At 45.2% G+C, this 27,268-nt stretch overlaps 1 pseudogene; it reads left to right on the forward strand.

The window, feature by feature from the left end:
• Window positions 1–26,226, forward strand: part of LOC145799565 (uncharacterized) — a 43,393-nt pseudogene extending 17,167 nt beyond the window's left edge.
• The last annotated feature ends 1,042 nt before the right edge of the window (window positions 26,227–27,268 follow it).

Consider the following 27,268-nt stretch of genomic DNA (forward strand, 5'->3'; position numbering starts at 1 on the left):
GCTGCAGCCCCCCGCCTCGGGATGCGTGAATGATGCATGCTCGGATTTATCTTGACCCGAAAGCCCGTACCATACCACTGCTGCCTCTGTTTACACTGCCCTGCTTCTCTAAAAACTACCAAAATCCTGGGATAGGTTCCCTGAACGCTGTAGGACACCATCGGCTAAAGGGAATGCCCACCGGCCATGTAACTTATCCATCGGGTGGGGTTTCACACTATCGGCCAATAATACATGGCCGGTCGGCACTCTATAGTGCCGGTCGGCAGAAACTCCCTGCAGAAACTGGTTTTTGACATCAACAAGGACAGACAGTGTATGGCATGGAATTTCAAGCAAATGTATGTGCGGGCACACTCCCTATCATGCAAGGGACTCAAGAGAGCATGACCCTCGACCCTCGGGCCATCAATCATGCATTTTGATGCGTGATGGCCTAAGGAGCCAAGGTTGCAATTCAATGAAAATGCATGCAACATATAAATGAAGACCAAGACCCAATCATGCCAAAGTCAAGGGCCTTGGTGACCGAGAGTTGAGATACGTTACATCACTTGTAGTACGAACACTTCTTAACCCTCACACTTGGTTTGACACCCCAAACCAAGTAATGCAATGCATGTTATGCAAACATGGCTCGAAAATGCAACATATCACAAAAAAAAAAAAAAAAAAAACAAGGCATGCCAAATGTAATGCAACACATCATGGCAAGCATACAATGTTCCTACTATGCAATGCTACAATGCAACTCATCACGTAATGCTAATATGGTACAATGCACGCATGTAATTAGAGGCAACAAGTCAAACATACAACCATGTCCAAGAAAGGACTTAGACTGAAATGGGAGGCCTCGAACACCCCCAAAAACAGTGGCTAAAAGTGCCTCAAGTGATGGACAAAATGCACTACAAACATGCAAGCCAAAAGAGGGGTCAAAGCTAAGGCATAACAAAGGGCATTCTACCACCACTAACCCAAACAAACATGGCATGAACTATACAACCAAACACAGAATTTTAGCATGCAAAAGAGCTCCGAAAACCCACACATATGGCATCCCAAATGAAACAAACACCTAGGCATACACAATGCACATTTCAAGGCAAGAGACGGTACAACTTCAAAGCATGAGAGGAGCGATGAATGCAAGTATACAAGCATGGTTTAGGGACTGAAATGATATGCTAAGTGATTCCAAATCACCGAAATAGCCTAACCAATGCATGTTCATAACCCATACCCCTAAGGCTCTCGAGCCAAAATGCAAAGAGGTGACACCAAACATTGCAAGCATGACTGAAACAGTGGCCAACAGATCTTGAACATGGCAAAATGATGCTAATACCTTCATAATATTAGGCTAGATCATGCGAGAATCATGGCCTTAATGTATGGCATACCTCTAGGCAACCTTGAGGAGATATGAAGCAAGTATAATATGCATGAAAGAGAACGACAAACCCACATGAGACAGAGGTAAAACAGTGGATTTCAGTGGTGAAAAGAACCAAACACTCAAGCAAATAAAGCCTAACAATGGAAGCACCAAAAGGGCCAAACAAGGCCTAAGAGGGTGAGTTCGACCCCCCAATGCCAAAACACCCTTAATGAAAGTTCTTAAGCAGGAAAATATAAGACTTTTTTTATGTTATACTCAAAGCTTGAATCAATATGCAAGATAGGTCAAAAGCCAATGTAAGATTGGGGAAACTAAAGTGAAAATCTTACCCTTGAAGAACACTTCAAGAACAGTTGGTCCAGCCACACTCTTCTGAGCAAAATCAGTCCAAAATCTCAAAAAACAACCCTCAATGCCTCTCAATCTCGGAGCAAGGTGTAATGGTGTGTGTATTAGTGCAAAAGTAAGGTCAAAATGCACTTTTAAGCCAAGAAAACACACACAAGGGAGGAGAGAGGGAAATATAGTGAGAGAGAGTGTGTATAAGATGTATATGTATATAAGCTCTGGTTTTTTTTATGTTCAAAACTTCAACCTCAAACTAGGAAGAAGAGAGGTGCTTAAATAGGCAAAAGGGAAATGATTTAAGCTTCTCAAAGAAGCAAAATGAAAGGGGCAAAGGGGGCAAAGGAGTCAAGGCTTCTTGAGGAAGCTAAGACAGCTGGCCAAGCTTCTTGAGGAAGCTTTGACAAAGGGTCAAGCTTCCTCAAGAAGCTTTGACCAAAAAGGGGGCAAAAGGGGCAAAACAGCCACTTCATGCACGAGGAGGAGTGTTGGTGCATTCCAGCTAGCACAACTGGCATGCACCAAGTCTCAAGGGTGCAAAAGGGGCACACCGGCCAGCAAAATAGCTCAGCGGCCCAAAATAAAGTGCTGGTCGGCAAAATATAGTGCCGATCGGCCATTGGTTTTAAGAAACCACTGCCGATGGCACCAATAAACGGCCGGTGATGTGAGGGGACAGTCGGTGGGGTGTGGGAATGGCCAACAAGCCATTCCCTGCCTCTTAAGGCAAAAACACAAGTGTTAGGTGCAAAACCAGACACCAAAAAGTCGAGTCGAGAGATCCTGAGGCGAGGCGCGCAGCCGAGACCTCCGGGAACTCGGGGCAAACACAAGCACGGATGATCACCGAGTGTTCCAACAGTGACGTCCAAGTCTTGAGGACAGTCAAAAATGGGTTGTCTACAGTTGCCCCTCTTTGACAGAACTCGGAAGTCATAACAATGACGGGAGTGAATGTCAAAGCCTAGAGACAACCCATTTTTGACAAGGCCGAAGACTCAGACAAACATGCAAGACAATCAAGATATGCGCCCGAAGGCGGGGGCAAGATGCAAGACAATGCATAGAGCCGGACATAACTTATGATCATGCAAAGAAAGCTGTAACGAAGCATAACACGCGACAGTTTTAAGCTAGCATACACCAAACTACACTATAATGCAGAAAGGATGTAAGAGAATTATGCGATTCTCGATATGTCTCACTTGGAGTATACCATACCTGTCCGGTTCGTCGGGTTGTACCGGCCTTAAATGAACTGTACATACCATATCGTGCCTGCAAAGAAAACAAACTTAACAGGCACAATGTGATTAACAACATGCATATTAATGTACTTGAAAATGCGTGACAACGCAAAGTAAGTGGGAAGAATAACAATGTTGTGAAGGCACAGACATGTAAGTGGAGCACGCAGTCTACGCAGGCAACGAAACTGATCATAAGCATGCGGTCTATGCAAGCAATGAAATTGGTTTCAAACGTGCGGTCTACGCAAGTAGAACATGCGGTCTATGCAAGTAATGAATTTGAACATAATAATGCGGTCCACGCAAGCAGAACATGCGGTCTACGCAAGTAAAGTATGTGGTCTACGCAAGTAAAACATGCGGTCTATGCGAACAAAACATGCGGTCTACACAAGTAAAACATGCGGTCTACGCAAGTAATGAAATTGATTACAAACATGCGGTCTACGTAAGCAAAACATGCGGTCTACGCAAGTAATGAAATTGATTACAAGCATGCGGTCTACGCAAGTAATGAAATTGATTATAAACATGCGGTCTACGCAAACAAAACATGCGGTCTACGCAAGTAACGTGATTAATTACAAACATGCGGTCTACGCAAGTAATGAAATTGATTACAAACATGCGGTCTACGCAAGCAAAACATGCGGTCTACGCAAGTAATGAAATTGATTATAAACATGCGGTCTACGCAAGCAAAACATGCGGTCTACGCAAGTAATAAAATTGATTACAAACATGTGGTCTACGCAAATAGTGTATGAGAAGAGTTGAATGTACACATGTAAGTAAAAACATGTTATTCACGATGCTGGAATGTAAAGTACTGTAACACAGCATAATTGAAACGATTTGTGGAATCCACAAGACATGAAAAGGATACGGGAAGGGACGTTCTTCGTACGTACCGAGCATCGCTCATAGAAGTTGTGGCCTGAGGTCAACTCGAAGGTTCACGTTTCAAAAGTGTGCTTTCCCGCATTGTATTGAGTGATAAAGGTGCCAAACCATGTAGTTGACCCGAACAAAGGTGCGGAAGGTGCGTTGACCGCAAGGGGAGTTTTACTGGTATCAATTCCGACACTTTCCTACCCTGCCATTTTACGCTTTACTTTCCTTTTTACTGGTAGTCTAAGCATGTTGCACTGCCTCGGGCAGGTTTTATTCTTTCTCAAAATTACATATTTTGCAAAACATGTGATGGGAATGAAACGACCATTTTGTTCAAAAGATGTTGCATTTGTAAATTTTCTATGCATCGCATCGCAAGGTATCACACCACACTGTGAGCAAAATTGAACCTGTTTAGAACATTGAGTACTTGCATCGTAATAATCAGGCAGTGAACCGACTTACAACTCGATAAGCAAAACAAAGGCATGATATAACCAATCAAGCGTGAGTACAACTCGATAAACAAATCAAAGGCTTAAAGAGAGTGAAATACAACTCGATAAGCAAATGTACAATAACTCGATAAGTAGACAGATGTGACTTCGCAAGAATCGATCACCGGGGGGGGGGGGGTTGGAGGTGGTGGAGTTCTCCAATCCCTAGCATAAACAGCTCAGGGAACAAAGAGGAAGACCATCGGCCAGGGGTAGAGGCCGTCGGCCACAAGAGATGGCCATCAGCCAAAAATTTGTTCGGTCGGCAAAAAGTGATGACCGGTCGGCACAAAATTTGGCCGACCGGCCATTAATGAAGGAATCACCAGAATGTTGACACCTGTCCTCCACTCAACCTTATCTCCTACAAAAGACCTCAGCTTCATAGTTTTTCTCAATTCCACACTGATTTGCTCTAATGGAAGAGTTTCTTGCTAAAAATCTCACAGCTTGGATTGCTAGCTTGGATGGCTCGGAAAAGTTGAATTTCCGGGGTTTCGGCATAAATGCACTATTCACTCTAGGTCATACCCCGTTGCACCTTCCGTTTCTCCATGCCGCGGTGAGGTTTTGGAATCCAGTGACGTATGTCTTTAGCTTCGCTGGGCAAGAGATATGTCCTACCTTCGAAGACTTCCGAGCCTTAATGGTGTCCGAGCGCGACGAGGAGCTCCTGTCCCAACTTAATTTTGGCCATGCCCAATCCTTAGGGCGAATGTGTGGACTCATTATGCGTGACGCTTGGTCTCTGATTTGTGACGGGATGCTGGATATTCCGAGTTTGATCGATCGGTTTTCTGATGCCGGTGATCGCAACAACCATCATTGGCAAGGCTTCCGGCGACACGCCCTCTATTTGTGCATGCTATCTCATTTTCTGTTTGTCTCAGGCTCCGGATGGTCTAGTGTTCGGCTGACCGAGGTTGCCCAAGGCTTGAAGGAGGGCAAGAGCTGTATTGCCATGACTTTGGCTGAGACGTTGATGAGCTTAGACGCCTTTTATCATCGTGAGACGACCAGATTAGCAGGGAGTCCACTACTACTACAGGTAATGTTTCCCACCCATTCTCATATATGTATCGCTCACATCACTCGGCCCTCAAGCTCGATTTTTCTCACAAAAACCCTATTCTCACTTTTCTCTAATCGTACATCTCTCTATTCTTTATTCTCTCATTTTTCATCCCTTCCCAGGTATGGTTGATGGACAAACTGCCGGTTGTGGACTCTTGCCCAGCATATTCAGCTTGCGGCTACTTCTTCCGGCACCGTCTAGTCAATGCCCTTGATGAGGGATGGTGGTTCGCTTGGATGTGCCGCTTGTCCGCAGACCGTATTGCTTGGCGGTGCCCTTGGCTCAGCCTTCCGGCAATGAGTTACAACATGTCCCGGCAGACTGGGATTCAATTGATTGGTCTCACTCACTGTGTATTCTACTTTCCATTCCGGATTCGACGCCAATTTGGCCATGATCAGACTTGTCCGCCAGAGGGGATAGAGTATCCTGCTGCATTCCCAGCTCGAGGCGCACAGCTTGCTCGGCAGGCCACCGCGTGGAGAACGAGAGAACTCCTGGCCCCCGCTCCTACTTTCAGTTGCACTTTGTCTGATGAGTGCTTGGATTAGCTCAATGAAGAGGCACAGGAAGGGCCCAGCTTGGCATCAGAGGCTTCGACCAGCTCTGGGAGGGGGCGCAGGAACTCTTGACTTAGCTATGCCCCGGATTTATTGCTTTATTAGAACTTTCAAGTTTTCTTTATGAATGTAATAAAAAGCAACTTCAATTTGTATGCAAGAGTAGGAGAACTCTGTATTGAAATCAATGAAATTGAAGGTTGTGGGTATTGAAAATTCTCCACTTTGGTCCAAAAAAGGTCTAAGTTGTAAAAAGATTAATTTTCAACAAAGTCAATTTTTATTAAAACTTTTCAAAACCATTTTCGATATGGATCAGAACTGGACATGTCTGAAATCTGTCACTGAGGGGTACAACCCCGGATCCCAGCAACTAGAAAGTTGCTCCTAGTCTGAAGAGTACCGCAGCACTGCGCAGTAATGGAAAGTTGCCCCTAGTCTGAAGAGCACTGCACCGGAGATCATAACCGCACTCTTGAATGCTGAATAGACAAAGATGGCCGAGATGATCAAATGGACAAAGTCGATCGGGGAAAAGTTTATGGCTGAACTTCAGGATGAAGTTGCCTACGTATCCCAAAGATGGGAATCAAGCCTTACGTAGTTCAGGCTTAGGTTCACTCGAGTATTTTCACTCTCCTTTTACGCTTTAACTTTTGCCAAGGTCGCCCTTTGCGGGTTTTTAACCTTGCGAGCTCAGTTTTTATATTTTCCAATTTTTTGTGCTCTAACTTTTGCCTAGGTCGCCCTTTCGGGTTTTCGGCCTAGCGAGCCTGTTAGGGGTAATATTTCTTCAAATTGTCCATGTTGATCGGTTGGGAAAATTCCAGGCCATCGAGGTCCATCAGAACCACAGCTCCACCTGACCAGATAGCTTTGATGATGTAGGGACCAGTCCAATTGGGTCTGAACTTGCCCCTTGGGTCGTGGATGGGGGCTCGGTTGTCCTTGAGCACCAAATCTCCTTCCTTTAGATTCCTAGACTTAACTTTCTTGTTGAAAGCCCGGGCAATTCTACGCTAATAGCCTTGAACATGGTACAGTGCTTTCAGTCTTCTCTCATCAAAGAGCATGAGTTCCTCAAATCTGCTCTGCTGCCAATCTGCTTCGGCTATTTGACACTCAGCCAATACTCGCAATGACGGAACCTCAATTTCGATAGGTAGAACGGCCTCCATTCCATAAGCCAATGAATACGGAGTCACTCCGGTAGAAGTTCTAATTGAAGTCCTGTAGCCCCACAGAGCAAACGGCAGCTTATCCGGCCAATCCAGGTAGGTTTCCAGCATCTTCTACAGTATGTGTTTGATATTCTTATTGGCGGCCTCGACCGCTCCGTTGGTTTGCGGCCGGTATGTGGATGACCTATGAAAAGCCACGTTGTATTTCTCCAACAAGTCAATCACTTCCTTCTTAAAGTGGGAACCATTATCCGAAATGACCCCGTTTGGGACCCCATAGCGACAGATGATATTGTTTCTGATAAATTTTGCAACGTGCGACGCTTTCAACACTGCATATGATTGGGCCTCGACCCACTTTGTAAAGTAATCTATCGCAACCAAGATGAACTCATGCCCATTCGACCCCTTCGGAGTGACAGCCCCGATCACATCAATTCCCCAAACTGAAAATGGCCATGGCGAAGTCATGTTGTACAGCTTCGACGGCGGGATGTTCATGCGGTTTGCATGGATCTGACATTTGTGGCATCGCCGAACAAAATTGATACAATCCTCCTCCATGGTGGACCAGTAGTAACCCTGTCTGAGGATCTTCCATGCTAGCATTACTCCGTTCATATGCGCACCGCATTCTCCCCCATGGATGGCCTCCATCAGGCGCTTCGATTCTTCAGTTTCAACACATAGCTTATGCATTCCCAGATGACCTCTCTTATACAGCTTACCCCCACAGATGATGAACTGGACGGCCATTCTTCTGATTGCCCTTTTATCCTTGGCACTTACCCCTGGCGGGTATGCTTCCTTCTCCAAGAAATTTCAAATGTCGTAATACTAGGGGTTTTCGTCTTGAACCTCATCTATAGCAGCAATTGACTCATAGGTTGGCACGAATTTCTGATCGATGATGACTGGACGCATCCGGATTCCAGACGGGATGTCTATCATGGAAGATAGAGTTGCTAGTGGATCTGTGAACCTGTTGTTCTCTCTTACTAGATGAGTGAAAGTTAGCTTCTCAAACCGAGGAATTAACAGATCCAAGGTCTAGTGGTAAATTATCATCTTTTCTTCTTTGACTTTCCAATCTCCTTTTGCTTGAGACACAACAAGGTTCGAGTCCCCGATGACGTCCAATCGTCTTGCTCCTAGTTCCAGGGCTGCTTCTAGACCGGCAATGCATGCCTCATATTCTGCTTCGTTGTTCGAGACTTTGAACCGGAGTTTGAAGGCTAAAGGGATACGGGAATTGTCGGGTGCTATCAGCAACACTCCTATCCCATACTCGTACTGATTTGACGCTCCGTCAAAGTACATCATCCAATATTCGTCGTCGATGTGCAAAATGGCTTTATCTGGTAATAAGTATTCAACTGCTTCACCTCCTTCCACTGGATGATCGACTAAGAATTCTACCACTGCTTTTCCCTTGACTGACTTGCGTGTTACATATTTCAGATTGAATTCGGAGAGCAACAGCAGCCAACGAGCTAGCCTACCCGTAAGTGCTGGTTTCTCGAAAAGATATTTGATGGGATCGAGTCGTGAAACCAACATTACGGAGTGAGCTAGCAGGTAGTGCCGCAGCTTCCTAGTAGCCCATACCAAAGCTAAGCAAGCCTTCTCTAATGGTGTGTAGCGAGTCTCATACTCTAGCATCTTCTTGCTCAGATAATAGATAGCCCTCTCCACCTTGTCCTCTGATTCTTGCGCAAGCATGCAACCCATCGTGGTCTCAGTTACTGAAAGATACAATATCAACGGTCTCCCCTGCTCTGGCGGCGACAACACGGGCAGGTTCTGTAAATATTCTTTGATCTGTTCAAAAGCAGCTTGGCATCGGCCGTCCCATTGGAATTTCTTGCCTTTCTTCAGGAGACCAAAAAGTGGTTCACAAGTCAAGGTTAATTTCGAGATAAACCATCTTATGAATTGCACTTTACCCAGAAAGCCTCGCACCTCCTTTTCAGTCCTTGGTGGTGGCATTTCTAAGATGGCCTTGATTTTTGAAGGGTCGACCTCGATGCCCCTTTGTGTAATTAGAAACCCCAGTATTTTTCCCGCTGCAACACCAAATGTACATTTCTGAGGATTCAGCCGCAACCGGAATTCTCTGATCCTTTGAAAGAACTTTCGCAAGGCGGTGTAGTGGCCCTCTCTTTCCTTGGATTTGACAATCATGTCGTCCATGTACACCTCAACCTCTTTATGGATCATGTCATGCAATATTGTGGTCGCGGCCCGTTAATGTGTAGCTCCAGCATTCTTTAACCCAAACGGCATCACTCTGTAACAGTATGTCCCCCATGGGGTGGTGAAAGCAGTCTTCTCCCGATCTTCGGGTGCCATCACTATCTGATTGTAGCCTGAAAAACCATCCATAAACGAGAGCAAAGCATGCCCCGCTGTGAAATCCACCAACTCATCAATATGTGGCAAGGGAAAGTCGTCCTTCGGACTAGCTTTGTTCAAATCCCTGAAATCCACGCATACTCGGATTCTGCCATCCTTCTTTGGCACTGGAACAATGTTGGCCAACCAAGTCGGGTATTCGGATACCAGCAGGAAGCCTGCATCGATTGCTTGGTGACCTCTTCCTTAATCTTGATGGCCCAGTCTGGACGAATCCTTCTGAGTTTCTGCTTGACAGGTCGGGCCTCGGGGTCAAGAGGGATCCGGTGCTGTACAATCTCAGGATCAATTCCAGGCATGTCTTCGTAGGGCCACGCGAAAACGTCTTTGAAATCTTTTAATAAAGCGACTAAGCGCTTGCGTTCCTCCGAAGACAACGTGGACCCGATCTGGACCAGCTGCGGGTCCTTCTCAGTACCAACATTCACAGTAGTGATTTCATCCATTAATGGTTTAACAAATCTTTCCTGCTCTTGATCAATTAATCGTTGCAAAACCGGAGGAATTTCTTCCTCGTCGTTTTTATCAAAATTTTGAAAATCCTGATTTAAGCAATAAATCAAAAGCACAGAGAAATACTCAGAAACCACATCCACATCGTTCTCATTAAATACTTCCAAGCCGTCCGATTTTTCTGTTACAACAGACTCAAAAGAGAAAGAAAAAGATGACCTAGACAGGACTGTGGCATCCGGGTTATCACCCCCAGGAATACCGGACTCAGACTCAGTCGAGCTGGAACTTGATTCCGACTCACAAGACTCGGTGGAATTAGATTCCGGCTCACTACCTGACCCGGTGCTGCTTGATAAAAATCCTTCTTCGTATTGCCAAATGAGAGAGGGTGCGATGGATGCATCGAAAATAGTTGATGGTAGGCCCGCAGCCATTTCATTCCCGATCATGCATACCGAGGAGTTATCCCCCAAGCACTTCTGTTCGATCGGAGGAACTGAAAGTAGACATGCCAGCGCTACCCCCATCTCATTTTCAGCGTCCTCAGATTGCATTTCCTTACTCTGCTCAACCTCAGATGATAGATTTGTCTGCCCTTCGGCAACATCATCCTCAGGTAGCTGCAGGTCAAAGAAAATCTCAAACCCCGGTACACGCTTCCTTTCCGCGTTCAGCCACGGCTCTGGGAAGCCACAGAACGGAAAATCCTTCCCCTCCCGGACGAAATGTCCGTTTAGGGTACCCTGAATGGGCCGGTGCATTAAGTTACAAGGCTTCCCCATCTGTTTCGCTCTGGCTCTTCCAGCCATTTCCTTTCCCTTCCTCATCCAGTCCTCTTTGGTGGGTAGATAACCCAATCCAAAGGCATGAGGGTTGTGTGGCACTTCGGCCAACGCTGCGATGCCCTTCCGGCCGCTCTTTCCCAATCCCATCCCGGGGATGTGTTGGAGCTTGTTCATGAGATAGACTGCTTGAGCACTGACATATACCCCTTCATTAGCTGCCATGATGTTCTGTACAACCTGAGCCTCAGCCAAGGTAAAACCCAATATGAACACATCCTCCATACCGTGCTCAATTTCTAGAACAGGCGTAGATACCTCCGACGGCGGATGAATCGATGAATTTCCGAAAACAATGGCTACTCCCTTCCCATAGGGGTATTTCACCACTTGATGTAGGGTGGATGAGACTGCCTTGACTTGATGCAGCCACGGCCACCCCAAGAGTAGATTGAAAGTAGCAGGAACCTCCAAGACATGGAAATCTATTTCATGCTGTCTCGGCCCAACCTTTGTTTGAATCTTAACTGTTCCCATTACTTCCCGGCTTGTGTTGTCATTTGCCCGAATCACCTAGGCTGTTGGCACAAAGTCTGCGATTTTCAAACCGATCGCACAGGCTGTCCTTGCCAGGCAGACGTTGATGGCGGACCCCGTGTCAACATGGACCACCGGTATCCATTTATTCCTACACTCCACAGAGATGTAGAGTGGCTTGTTATGGTTTGCCCCCTCGGGTGGTAACTCCTTGTCGGAAAATGTTAGCATCGGGGTAGCTCCTCCTGGAAAAACCAATCCAACCAACTGCTCTGGCGTAGTCTCTATCGAGAGTTTGGCCTTGTCCATGGCTGAAAGGACAGTCTGTCTATGTACTCGAGAAGCCATAAGCAGCCCCCAGATGGAGATATCTGCTTGTATCTTTTTCAATTGTCTCAATACGGCCTCATCCTCGAGTTGCTTTTCTTTTTGCTTCTCTGCCTCCCTATCTTTTCCAAACGCCTTTGGTTGATCTAGGTGTGGAGGCTTGAAATACCGTCCACTTCTAGTCATGTGATCGACTTCGCCGATATACCAGGTATCATCTGGTTGGTTACTCCCCCAATCTTTGTCTGTGTGGGCAAGACATAGATCATCATCCTCCCACCACATTCCATCTGCAGCCGACAGGCACCTGTCCGGCTCTGGCATGGCTGTTCTCATACTCGTAGTACCTTCTATCCCTATGCTCGTGGCATTCTCCATTTCTGTGCTCACAGCAGTCTCAGTCCCCACATGGGCTTTTGCCTTCCTGATTCTCTCGGAATCTTCGAATCTTTCCTGTTCCGACTGTGTCAACGCAGCCGACTGTTCAGTAATCCCCGTACTCGAAATGCTCCAATCCCAAGCGAAATTCTTGACACCGGCGCTCTCCGACGATGCACTCTGTTCTTCAACCCTCCCGGCTGTTACTAACATTCTTGCCCCCGCCGGGCCTTGTCCTGGTTGGAACTCTCCTACCACATCTGGTTAATCGTCCAACCATCCCGTAGCCTCTGTTGATTCCTCATAATCGAACTAGTTGACGGCTGAGTCTCCTGGGTCTTGGTTACTGTAAAACTGGAGCTTGGCAAAGTCCTCTTCCACAGCCGTTAAATCATCTGTTCCATGTCCCAGACTGTCCCCTTGGATCACACACAGCTCCCCCTCTGTTGGTAGTTCCATATCTGGCCTATCCTGGCCTATTGACAAAATGTAGTCACCTGGACTATAAGCATTCCCAACACTACTCCCAGATTCCGCAGACTCTGGCTCAACAACCCCCTTCCCCTTTGGAATCTTCTCTCTCCTGTCCTCGACAGCCATCACCGCTGGCTTAGGTCGGGTTATGGAGGTGTCCATCATGCACAAATTGGTGCAATCGGGAAGGAATACTTCCGGCTTAGGCAGGTGGGAAAGAGTGATATAGATGCTAGGATCGTAAGGCATGACCCCAGTTTGGATGAGGTTGACTCTTTTGGGTGGTGGAACTTGGTTATGTGTGGGGAGAGGGTTTGTAGTAACGTTGGGTTTCTCAGGAGGCAAAATCACCCCGTTATCGATGAGATCTTGAATCTCATGACGTAATCGGAAGCATAGGTTGGTGTCATGACTGTGCTGTTGGTGAAATGCACAATATTTGGCTGGGTTGTGGGTAGCGGGGAGTCTTTCTGGTAAGGGCCGCGGCTCTAGGGGCTTCAGATGTCCTTTTCTGATTAAAACCCCCAAAGCTTTGGACAGGGGCATATAAAGCGGAGCGAAGGTTCTGGTGTTTTTGGGTGGTGTAGACGTCCCCGAACGCCCCGGGAGGAACGAGCTCCCGTTCTGTTCATTTGGGGTCACTACAGCTCAGGACTCTCAAATTGTCACGGTTCTAAGTCTGAACCAAAGAGTCCAAATCCGGCAAATCGTTTTGAGAAAACAGTTTTTGAAAGAAGTGCCAAACATGGACTGCTTTGCCAGATACAGAGTCGCCACCTAAATGTTTTTTTAATGGGAAATTTAGGAAACCCTGACTCGGTGCCAAAGGCCACGTGCCCGTCATCACCAAAGTTGCCTCGGCTCGGGAACTTGGGTACGATTGGGGAAGGTCACTTCGTGAACACCCCCGCTCGCCCGATCAAAGATCGGCCACTACTAACCATGATATCTATTTTTGAAAACTTTGTGTGTCCTTATTCCGGTTATTAGCCTAGGTTACTATGTGATGCACACAACATATAAGTATAGACTGGGTCGCCCGAATTGGAACAAAACATTTCATACTTGTTTATTTGAAAGATGGTTTGCTACTCGCAAGTAGGCTTAAAATGAAGATTTTGCCACCCGCAGGTGGGCTTAGAAAAGATGGTTTTGCCACTATCTAGTGGGCTGAAAACAAATAGTTGATGATTTATTCCAATTCAAGTAACCCAACCTTCACCCGCAGGCATTCAGGCAGTTATATCATATAAGCACATAGCCTCATGGTAAGCATGCTATTCATGTCAGTCACTCACACGCATGCAAGGATGCTAAAGCATAAAGCTTACCGAGTACTCCAAGCCAAAACAGAAACTCATTAGAAATCATGCATGAATTCTAAGTATACAGAAATGCCTAATGCAACACATGCAAAATGCAACTATAGCAGGCTCGGCTATTCTAAACATGGCATATGGAATGCTACAACTAACACGTATTCAACTTTGAAATTGAAATACAATGCAGTTAGTATGATGCGCCGAGCCCGGTGCATGCAAAATAGATGAATGAATGCAAACATGCTATCATACTGTATGCTAATTGAAACATGCCCTAATCTAACCATCGTAAGCTGGTAAATAAAAGGGAAGAAAGACGTGGGGTTGGAAGACATACATCACACTCACGCACACTTATTACAATTATGCCCTCGCGCAGAGGGTCCAAATAAATATACAGTCCAAATAATATACAAATTCCTAATTAATTAACAAATTAACTAAGAAAATAAATAAAACTGGCATGCAAGCCAGGGACTGCCTTGCTTCTGATGGATGATGCATGTCCGGGTTGTCTTGCGCGGAAATCCACCGGGATGCCCCAATTAGCCTCTGTTTAGCAGTTATTCTTGGAAAGCGTGCCAAGCTCCGAAAAGTTGCTGATTCTTCATTTTGCTGCAACAGAGAGCAGGAAAGCGGCATAGCAATGTATTTTCACAAATATATGCATGCCTCGATCCTCATGCCACCAATCACGCATACCGAGGCATGATGGCCGAGGAGTCGAAATGCACAATTCAATATAGGATGAATGCACATGAAAACACAGCTAAAACCTAACTCCATCATGGATAATTCGGAGTGTCGGTGACTGGGGAATTGAGACGCGTTCCGTCACTCGGAGTACGAAACGCAACCCGTTTCCCGTGCCCGGGATAACTCCTATTCCGAACACAATGCAATATGCATGACATGCATGAATGCAACTAAGATACAGCCTAGCATGCACAATGCTATGAAAATGAGATGCCTCGAAGTGCGTGCACACGGGCACGCAAACCGAGGAAATGCATGAATGCGATCTAAGATACAGCCTAGCATGCACTATGCTGCGAAAATGAGATGCCTCGAAATGCGTGCACACGGGCACGCAAACCAAGAAAATGACATACGCAATGCAAATGACATGGAAATATGATATGGGCTTACACTAACATTAGAGAGACTCAGCCACACTCACATAAGAGGCCGATGGATGAAAATGAAGTGCCTCGAAATGCGTGCACACGGGCACGCAAACCGAGGCAATGGCATACGCAATGCAATATAGCTAAAATGGCATATAGAATGCAACATGGACTTATACTAACATGAGAGAGCCTCAGCCGCACTCACATAAGAGGCCGGTGGATGAAAATGAAGTGCCTCGAAATGCGTGCACACTGGCACGCAAACCGAGGCAATGGCATATGCAATGCAATAGGGCGAAAATGGCATATAGAATGCAACATGGACTTATACTAACATGAGAGAGCCTCAGCCACACTCACATAAGAGGCTGGTGGATGAAAATGAAGTGCCTCGAAATGCGTGCACACGGGCACGCAAACCGAGGCAATGGCATACGCAATGCAAATGACATGAAATATGATATGGGCTTACACTAACATGAGGGAGCCTCAGCCATACTCACATAGGATGCCGATGGATGAAAATGAAGTGCCTCGAAATGCGTGCACACGGGCACGCAAACCGAGGCAATGGCATACGCAATGCAATATAGCTAAAATGGCATATAGAATGCAACATGGACTTATACTAACATGAGAGAGCCTCATCCGCACTCACATAAGAGGCCGGTGGATGAAAATGAAGTGCCTCGAAATGCGTGCACACGGCCACGCAAATCGAGGCAATGGCATATGCAATGCAATAGGGCTAAAATGGCATATAGAATGCAACATGGACTTATACTAACATGAGAGAGCCTCAGCCACAATCACATAAGAGGCCGGTGGATGAAAATGAAGTGCCTCGAAATGCGTGCACACGGGCACGCAAACCGAGGCAATGGCATACGCAATGCAATAGCATGGAAATGATATGCAAACATGCTAATGGAATTTCAGCACTGAAATGTGGGGGAAAACAGCCCCGAAATGAGGCGAAAACACACCTGATGCATGGAATAGTCCCGAAACATGGACTTTGGCACTCGAAATGGCCTATAGCTATACCAAATATGCACAATATGGACATGCAATGAATAGACAGTAGCAAGGCAGACCCAAAATTAGCATTTTACTAGTACAAATCATGGCCAAACAGCAAGCAAAGCTAGGGCAACAATGGCATGCAAAAATGGCCCTAAACATGAGATTATGAAGCAACTCACAGCTGCTGACTCCAAATAGGTTAGGGCCCTTCAACAACATTGAAGAGGGGGCCAAAATAAGCCACTTTACAGAACTGTAAAAACCCCAAAAACAAACATAGATATGGCTAAGCTCTTATGCAAGAAAATGGGCCAAAAGGTGGCCAAAGAGGCAAGTGGTATATGCAAAGCCCAAAATGAAAAATTCCCTTCTACAACATTGAAGAGGGACCAAAAATATGCACATTTACAGTTTACGGAAGCCCCAAAATCAGTATACAAGCATGCTAGAAATGCAATGCAAAATGAGGCTCAAAAATGGCTATAACATGAGGTATACAAAGCATTCACCAAACAAGCAAAGACCCTGAATAAAACATGTTAATAAGGTCAAAATAAGGCCACTTTCAGTTCTGATCATGGTCCAAAAATAGAAAAATGATAGGCTAGTGAAGCATGCAAGAATATTGACATACAAAGAGATATTGAAACAAGTGTGAGATGGGGTTCTCAAATAGGGTTGAACCCTTCAACAAACATGTAGAATAGCTCAAAATAGACCTAGTTTCAGTTAAGGTCAGAGCCCAAAACAATAAGAAACTTGGCTAAGAAATTGGCACAAAAATGAGCTACAAAAGGGGAAAAGTCTACTTACCCTTGAAGACCAACACTTTTGTTGCTTCTTGGACCAGATTTGATGACTCTAAGCTGCTGGAATCCCTTCCTTTGCTACTGGAATGGAGTGGTGATGGTAGAGCTTGGAGATGATGAAGAAAATGGAGCCAAAACTTGAAGGAAATGGAGTGATATGTATGTATATCCTCAAGCCAATTCTTGTAACCCCCTTTTCTTGAGTTGGGAGGCCATCAATATATGCAAGAGAGGGAGAGAAGAGTCTAGGCAAAAGTGGAGGGAAATGAGACCTCTTTTTCCCTCCAAAAGGGTCCCCCAGATGTAGATATTTTTGGGGGAAAACCAAGGCACAGCTGGAATGCACTCAACCTGAAGAAACAGGTCGGCCAACTTTTTGAGCTGCAGGTGGCCGGCCGGATACTTCCCCTAGCCGGCCGGCTAGGTCAAAGGGAAAAAGTGGCCGGCCACCCCCTAGGATGAATCCCCAGAAGTTAGCTTTCCAATGGCGCAAACCTTGCATTAAAATTCCTCCTTTAGAAAAAGTTATGCCCTTTTCCGTGAAGCCGCGCAGATTCGGTCCAACCAGACTTCAACCAACCACATCTCCCCCCCCCCGGACTTGGACTTGGGAGATTCTTGAGTGCAAAATGAAGCCCCGGAATTAAGCTTTCCAATGGTGGTGGCCTCATATCTTAATTCCTCTTGTGCAGAGAGTTACGCCCGTTTCGGTGAAGCCGCGCAAATTGTTCTCCTTCCCGGATTCATGCTGAACCACTTTTGACCAAAAAAAATTTGGCTTTTCAGCAAAATTGCTGGCCTCCCACCCTCCTACAAGATTTCTAACAGTGAAAATAAGGTGTCCACCAAAAATGAGCCCAAACCGATGCAAAATGAAGGTTCGGGGGCCAAAACGCGCAACCCGAGGTCCTGAAAACTGGCTGTTAGGCACCGGGAGTGGTGTTCGACCACGAAGTGGGTCTCTCAGACCTCAGTGTCCCTCAAAAGGGAGAAAATAATATGCATGCCAAAAATCAAAGCAAATGGAGATGGTTAAGCGGTCCCGAACCGAGGCACACGGCCTGACGGTTCCGAAAACCGGGAACCAGGCTCCGAAATGGGAAAAATGGCCTACAGCCACAAAATGTAGCCCACGGCCACTGAGAGATGGTCTACGGGACCTCCCTCCCCTCAGGAAAAGAAACAGAGAAAACCGAGTCTTGTTCGCAAACCGAGGCAAGGCACAGAAGAGGGTTCGGAAATCCGGAGGCAGGGCTCACGGCCGCGACTCTGAGACTTCTGAACGAGCGCGATATGCAACATCACCAAGCGCTCAATTGGTGACGTCTGAGTCTTAAGGTCGGTCAAAAATGGGGTGTCTACAGGTGGGTATTTGACTGTTTATGGGTTGCTTCCGGACGCACCGGAGAATGGTGCGGCCGCCATAGTTCTTGGGGGAGGGTTGGTGGTGACCATACTCACTTCGGAGGTCCTGGTAGTTGTAGCGCCACTCAGGCCTGCGTTAGTGTTACGATTGAAAGTTCTGCGGGGTTGCTCCCGGTCATTATCAATTAAGCCTTGCTTTAAGGCATCCTCAATCTGCACCTCCATTTCATGTAGATCAAAAAAGGTAGGGAAGGGGAGTACAATCATCTTTTGCATCAATTTCGGCTGAAGATTGCGCACAATCATCCGAATCTGGTCTTTGTCTATAGGCCTTAGGGTCATCATTGAAGCCTTGGCCCTCCATCTAGTCACGAATTCTGAGAAGCCCTCTTTGGTTCTTGCCTCGTTGTCTCGAGATCCCGGGTCGTAATCTCGATTTGTGTATTGTATAAGTACTCCAAGATGAAGGCCTTAGCCATTTTGTCCCCGCTTCTCTTGACGTCATCCTCCAATTTGGCATACCATATGGCCGCTACACCCGACAGGGTTCGGCCAAATAGAGACAGCTTCTGAAGTCTGCTGAGCCCCATTGGCCTTAAAATGTCTGAAAACAATCTTAGGTGCACCATGGGGTCCCCGGACCCATCAAATCGATCAATGTGTGGCATTTTGAATCTGTCAGGCAGCGTCACAGCTGTGTCGGTATACCCATCTTCGATGTCAGGGATGGTCTTGACTCCCTGGGATCTTTTGAATAGCTTTTCGAGCTTGCTCAACTTCAATGCCGTGGGATCTGTCTCGAACTCAAAGGGAGAGTCCGGTAGGTTGGTGGGTGTTTTGGATAACTGGGGTTGCATTTGGGGTAGGATCGGGGGTGGAGGTGGTCCCGTGGGAATGTCCGTGTCATTCTGAACATTAGATGTCTCCCCGGGGGCGGGAATTCCTGGCGGGGGATGAACTTGTTGCGAAGCAGATGCTCCGGTTTGCTGCTGTAACCTTAAGATTAACTCTGCTTGGTCATTCATAATTGTGGCCTGCTGCTTGGCGAACTCTGCCTGTCGGACAACATCCTGCTGCATCATTTTCATGCTTTCTTGGAGTTGGCGCACCATCTCCTCTAAACTAGCCATACTGTTCTGTTCTGACAGAATTATCGATATATGTTCCCTCTCTGTGGGTGAAACAGAACCCTGATCCCTACTGTACATAGGTGGGGTAGATAAAGCCCTCTGTACTGACTGTTGAACTGATGCCCTCTGCCTAGCTATCCTCCGTCTAGTAACCGGCGGTAGAGAACGGTACACTGGTTGTCCGTCTACCAGATCTTTAGATCGATGGAGCCGACGACCTCTAATCCAGAGTGCTTGGGGAATATCTACCGGGTTGGAAGCAATTGCGCTAAACTACCTAGCAAAAAGATAAATAAAGCAATAAATAACCAGACAATTGGACAGCATAACGGCGTAAAATAAACATACACTACGCACAGTTGGATATTTATAACACACAGTTCGTAAGCTGAACACACTGTTCCTCGATACTGATCATTGTTCTCAAATCACCGTTCCCAAAACTAAACTTGATACCCGTAGATAACTGATTTCTCAACAACACTGATACTGGTGCCCTCGGGCCTAATACTCAATCTTGCAAACTGATATGTACGTTACTGTAGAGATACACTCTAAAGCACATAGCAGATAAGTGAGAGCCAAAACACCCCTATGTTGGGGTAGGGTTCCCCTGTCCTATTTCATCAGGAGCTAGGGTTTCACTACGCACGTAGCGGTTTCAAACAACTTAGCATCGGGTAAGCAACCTGTCCTAGTTTGGAATGGTCACTATGGATTCGAATATGCACTAGGTCGAATGGTCAAAAAGGGTGCCCCAGTAAAACCGGGGTTTTTGTTCCCATAATGTCAGAGCCCACAACCGGTTAGCCTTATGGTCATGCCTTGACAAGACAAGCCTCCGGCAAACCGTTCAGGAATGGCAGATGGCAAACACGGTGTCCAAGGCGCACCAATGCACATGCAATGCAAAGAAACACAGAAATGAAATCAAAATAGGATATCACGAGTTCGAGTCAAGCTCTCTAAACTCCCCAGAAGAGTCGCCAGAAACTGTAGCCGCGCCCGCATGAGGGCTCGCTACAGTTCAGACTCGATTTGTGTCACGGTTCTTAATTTGAACCAAAGAGTCCAAATCTGGCAAATTGTTTTGAGAAAATAGATTTTTTTTTTTAGAAAAAGAAGTGCCAAACATGGACTGCTTTGCCAGATACAGAGTCGCTACATAAATATTTTATTTTGGGGGGAATTTAGGAAACCCTGACTCGGTGCCAAAGGCCACGTGTCCGTCATCACCAAAGTTGCCTCGGCTTGGGAACTTGGGTACGAGTGGGGAAGGTCAGCTATGGGCACCCCCTCTCGCCCGATCAAAGATCGGCCTCTACTAACCGTGATATCTTGTTTTGAAAACATTACGTGTTCCTATTCCAGTTATTAGCCTAGAATTACTATGTTATGCGCACAGCAAACAAGTATAGACCAAATCACCTAAATTGGAACAAAACATTTCATGTTTGTTTTGAAAATGGTTTGCCACTCGCAAGTAGGCTAAAATGCAGGTTTTGCCACCCTCAAGTGGGCTTTTAGAAAAGATGGTTTTGCCACTGTCTAGTGGGCTTAAAATTCACAGTTTTAATGCGTTATCCCAATTTAAGCAATTCGACCTCCATCCACAGGCATTCAAGCAGTTATATCACATAAGCAGCTAGCCTCATGGTAATCATGCAATTATGGCAACGCTCACACACATGCAGCATGCTAAAGCATAAAAGCTCACCTAGTGCTCCAAGCCAAAACAGAAACCAGTTAGTAATCACATGCATGATCCTAATTCATATTTGAAATGGCTAATGCAACACATGCAAAGATGCAATCCAAACAGGCTCGGCTATCCTAAACATGGCATGTGAAATGCTGCAACTAACAAATACTCAACTTGGAATTGAAATACGAGTGCAGTTAGCATGATGTACCGAGCCTGGTGCGTGTAAGACAAATGCATGGATGCACGCATGCTAAGCATAAGGTATGCTAATTTAAATATGCCCTAGTCTACCATAATAAGCGGGTAAATAAAAGGGAAGAAAGACGTGGGGTTGGAAGACATACACATACTCACGCACACTTATTACACAATTGCCCTCGCTCGGAGGGTCCGAATAAATATTACAGTCCGAATAAATAATACTAAATTAAATATTACAAAATTTCTAATCTCATTAACAAATTAAATGCAAAGAGAAGATGGCTGCAGCCCCCCGCCTCGGGATGCGTGAATGATGCATGCTCGGATTTATCTTGCCCCGAAAGCCCGTACCATACCACTGCTGCCTTTGTTTACACTGCCCTGCTTCTCTGAAAACTACCAAAATCCTGGGATAGGTTCCCTGAACGCTGTAGGACACCATCGGCTAAAGGCAATGCCCACCGGCCATGTAACTTATCCATCGGCTGGGGTTTCACACTATCGGCCACAAATACATGGCCGGTCGGCACTCTACAGTGCCGGTCGGCAGAAACTCCCTGCAGAAACTGGTTTTTGACAGCAACAAGGACAGACAGTGTATGGCATGGAATTTCAAGCAAATGTATGCGCGGGCACACTCCCTATCATGCAAGGGACTCAAGGGAGCATGACCCTCGACCCTCGGGCCATCAATCATGCATTTTGATGCGTGATGGCCTAAGGAGCCAAGGTTGCAATTCAATGAAAATGCATGCAACATATAAATGAAGACCAAGACCCAATCATGCCAAAGTTAAGGGCCTCGGTGACCGAGAGTTGAGACGCGTTACATCACTTGTAGTACGAACAGTTCTTAACCCTCACACTTGGTTTGACACCCCAAACCAAGTAATGCAATGCATGTTATGCAAACATGGCTCGAAAATGCAACATATCACAAAAAAAAAAAAAAACAAGGCATGCCAAATGTAATGCAACATATCATGGCAAGCACACAATGTTCCTACTATGCAATGCCACAATGCAACTCATCACGTAATGCTAATATGGTACAATGCATTCATGTAATTAGAGGCAACAAGTCAAACATACAACCATGTCCAAGAAGGGACTTAGACTAAAATGGGAGGCCTCGAACACCCCCAAAAACAGTGGCTAAAAGTGCCTCAAGTGATGGACAAAATGCACTACAAACATGTAAGCCAAAAGAGGGGTCAAAGCTAAGGCATAACGAAGGGCATTCTACCACCACTAACCCAAACAAACATGGCATGAACTATACAACCAAAAACAGAATTTTAGCATGCAAAAGAGCTCCAAAAACCCACACATACGGCATCCCAAATGAAACAAACACCTAGGCATACACAATGCACGTTTCAAGGCAAAAGAGGGTACAACTTCAAAGCATGAGAGGAGCGATGAATGCAAGTATACAAGTATGGTTTAGGGACTGAAATGATATGCTAAGTGATTCCAAATCACCGAAATAGCCTAACCAATGCATGTTCATGACCCATACCCCTAAGGCTCTTGAGCCAAAATGCAAAGAGGTGACACCAAACATGGAAAGCATGACTGAAACAGTGGCCAACAGATCCTGAACATGGCAAAATGATGCTAATACCTTCATAATATTAGGCTAGATCATGCGAGAATCATGGCCTTAATGTATGGCATACCTCTAGGCAACCTTGAGGAGATATGAAGCAAGTATAATATGCATGAAAGAGAACAACAAACCCACATGAGACAGAGGTAAAACATGTTGTATAAACACCAAATATGCTTTGAAATGAAGCTAAACAAGATTAGACATGCATGCTACCACATTGAGCCAAATATGCAAACAAGAGAGAGACCAAGGGAGAGGGGTGTCCCTCCCTTATGCAAGACTTCAAACCCTCTTCTTTACCACTGAAAATCCACTGGATTTCAGTGGTGAAAAGAACCAAACACTTAAGAAAATAAAGCCTAACAATGGAAGCACCAAAAGGGCCAAACAAGGCCTAAGAGGGTGAGTTCGAGCCCCCAATGCCAAAACACCCTTAATGAAAGTTCTTAAGCAGGAAAATATAAGACTTTTTTTATGTTATACTCAAAGCTTGAATCAATATGCAAGACAGGTCAAAAGCCAATGCAAGATTGGGGAAACTAAGGTGAAAATCTTACCCTTGACGAACACTTCAAGAACAGTTGGTCCAGCCACACTCTTCTGAGCAAAATCAGTCCAAAATCTCAAAAAACAACCCTCAATGCCTCTCAATCTCGAAGCAAGGTGTAATGGTGTGTGTATTAGTGCAAAAGTAAGGTCAAAATGCACTTTTAAGCCAAGCAAACACACACAAGGGAGGAGAGAGAGGGAAATATAGAGAGAGAGTGTGTGTATAAGATGTATATGTATATAAGCTCTGGTTTTTTTATGTTCAAAACTTCAACCTCAACAAAGGAAGAAGAGAGGTGCTTAAATAGGCAAAAGGGAAATGATTTAAGCTTCTCAAAGAAGCTAAATGAAAGGGGCAAAGGGGGCAAAGGAGTAGAGGCTTCTTGAGGAAACTAAGACAGCTGGCCTAGCTTGTTGAGGAAGCTTTGACAAAGGGTCAAGCTTCCTCAAGAAGCTTTGACCAAAAGGGGGGCAAAAGGGGCAAAACAGCCACTTCGTGCACGGGGAGGAGTGTTGGTGCATTCTAGCTGGCACAGCTGGCATGCACCAAGCCTCAAGGGTGCAAAAGAGGCACACCGGCCCGCAAAATAGGTCACCGGCCCAAAACAAAGTGTCGATCGGCAAAATATAGTGCCGATCGGCCATTGGTTTTAAGAAACCACTGCCAATGCACCAATAAATGGCCGGTGATGTGAGGGGATAACCGGTGGGGTGTGGGAATGGCCAACAAGCCATTCCCTGCCTCTCAAGGCAAAAACACAAGTGTTAGGTGAAAAACTAAACACCGAAAAGTCGAGTCGAGAGATCTTGAGGCAAGACACGCAGCCGAGACCTCTGGGAATTCGGGGCGAACACAAGCACGAGTGATCACTGAGTGTTCCAACGGTGACGTCCAAGTCTTGATGACGGTCAAAAATGGGGTGTCTACAGTATGTTTGTGTACAAAAGTAAGACAAAATGACACTTTTGAACACAAAATAAGAACAAACAAGAGAATGTAGATACAAAACTATATGTATCACTCAACCCTAAATTTTCTGAGCCCGTGGAAAGGGAGGAGGAGCTCCCTCTTTATAGAAGTTCAATTCCTAAGCTTGTTGTGCAAGTTAAGCAATTGAATCAAACCCTCCATACACGTGTATAGAGGATGTGAATTGTGCATGCCAGCTATGACAACTGGCATAAAATATCTGTATAAAGTAGATAAATAGGGCTCGGCCAGAAAACAAGGCCGATTGACCAAACTAAGTGGCAATTGACCAAAGAGAGTGCCGATCGGTCAACACTTTTGGCCGATGGCAAGAAAACAAGGCCGATGGCATCATGCCTTAGCCGATGGATTGAGGGGATGGCCAACAAGCCACCCTCTTCTCTCAGAAACAAAACCACAAGTCCTTGGTCCACAACCAAGCACAAAACAGACAAGTTGAGAGATCCTAAGACAAGGCGTGCAGCCGAGACTTCCGGGAACTCAAAACGAACACGAACATGGATTATCATCGAGTGTTCAAACGATGATGTCCATGTCTTGAGGACAGTCAAAAATATGGTGTCTACAGCAAGACAAAGACCGATTCTTTTCACAGGTCAGGTATTATTTTTGGGAAGATCCGGAGTTGTTTAAATATTGTTCCGACCAAGTGATCCGACGGTGTGTGCCGGAGAGTGAAGTGCGTAGCATTCTCACATTTTGTCACTCTTCTGCATATGGCGGTCATTTTAGCAAGCATAAAACGGCCGCCAAGATTTTACAGAGTGGGTTTTATTGGCCCACAATTTTTAAAGATGCCCATCAATTTTGTAGAACTTGTTTGCACTATCAGCAAATGGGTTCGATATCTCGGCGTGACATGATGCCATTGTCCCCTATTCTTGTGGTAGAGATATTTGATGTTTGAGGGATTGATTTTATGGGACCTTTCCCGTCGTCATTCGGGTTTGAGTATATTCTCTTAGAAGTCGATTACGTGTCTAAGTGGGTGGAGGCGATAGCTATCCGAACAAACGATCATAGAGTTGTAATCAAATTCTTGCATGAAAACATCTTTAGTCGTTTTGGGTTTCCTAGAGCCATAATAAGTGATCAGGGTACGCATTTTTGTAACCGGTTCTTTAAGTCGGTGGTCAAGAAATACTCTATCACTCATAAAGTTGGCACTCCATACCACCCTCAAACTAGTGGCCAAGTAGAAGTCTCAAATAGGGAGGTAAAGAACATAATAGAGAAAACGGTGAGGCCAGATAGGAAAGATTAGTCACAAAGGTTGATTGATGCATTACGGGCCTACCGCACTGCTTATAAGACACATATTGGGATGTCACCATACAGGGCATTGTTTGGCAAAGCTTGCCATCTCCTGGTTAAACTTGAGCACCGAGCATTGTGGGCCATAAAGAAGTTTAACTTCGATATGGCCGCGGCTGGGCTCCACCGGAAATTGCAACTTAATGAGTTGGAGGAAATCCGGAATGACGCATATGAGAGTTTGAGAGTTTTTAAAGCTCGGACTAAAGAATTCCATGACAAGCACATTAATAGAAAATCCTTACAACCAGGCCAAAAAGTATGGATTTTTAATTCAAAATTGAGACTCTTTCCGGGTAAGCTAAGATCAAGATGGGATGGCCCCTTTGTGGTTGTTGAGGCATTTGTTCATGGCGCTGTTGAGGTGCAAGATCCAAAGACTAGCCACACTTTTAAAGTGAACGGCCAAAGACTGAAGCCATATATAGAGGAGATTGGGAATGGGGAAATGATTGAGTCCACTGCTCTGATGGACCAGTTTTACTATTATTAATAGATTAACTTCTTGTTCTTTTTTCTTTCCCTCATATTCTATTCTGTTTTTCTTTATTCTTGATGTGCTTCATTGTGTCTAGGAGACTTTAAATCCGCTAAAGGTGTAATTCCTTTGGTGTTAGCCATCCCCGAACGGCATCTGCCGGTCTGGTATAACCACCTAACCGTGTTTGTAGTGAGTTCCTAGGAGACCAACTGAGACGGTGGAAACTAGAGTTCGAATGGCAAAGCCTAAAACATAAAGGTTTGAAATTTCCGAGACTAGAGTCTGGTTAAAATACCCAGGGGTGTGGAGATTGCTTCAAAACTACCCCGGCTTGAACTCTGAATGGCAACCCCATAGGTTGAGGTAGCTTTATGCGCCTCGATTCTGGATACCGAATCAACCTAGTTTGTCACCCTGTTGGAGAATAGGAAAAGTTACAAACGCAGTTAGGGAGAAAAGTAGTACCCGTAGTTTTCGTGTGAAGATTATACCTCTAGTGGGCATTCCGTTATTTTCTTATTTATTTATTTATTCCGGATGTCAAATGAAGGTAGAAATAGTTTGGCATGCTTTGGGTGGTACTCGATTTTTAATTTCTTATCTTTAATCTTTTAAAAATATACATATACATATACATAGAGTTATTTATATATAAAAAAAATAAATGAAATTTCCGCACGTGCGTGCCGCACGTGCGGCTCAATTCCAAATCCAACAATTGCACAATGCTTTAAAAGCAGGTGCAGAGAGGCGTGGGTAAACCAAATCGCACGTGCGGCTTGACCCCCGCACGTGCGGAGCGTCTTTTTTTTTTTTTTTTTTAAATTCCGGAGTTTTGTTATGCTTATTTATTATTATTTTTAATTTATTTACTTATTATAAATAAACAAATTAGTAAATAAATTTTAAATAGACATAAATAAATATACTATTTTATTTCTTTATTTATTTTTATTTTCAAAAAAAAAAGAAGAAGTAATTTTTATTTAGTTATTTTACTATTTTTCTTAAAAAAGAAAAAATGATTAGGTGTTCAAACACCTAACCCACTATC

This window comes from Camellia sinensis, chromosome 9 (genome assembly GCF_055761805.1).
Source record: "Camellia sinensis isolate YWXY chromosome 9, ASM5576180v1, whole genome shotgun sequence".
Classification (NCBI taxonomy): Eukaryota; Viridiplantae; Streptophyta; class Magnoliopsida; order Ericales; family Theaceae; genus Camellia; species Camellia sinensis.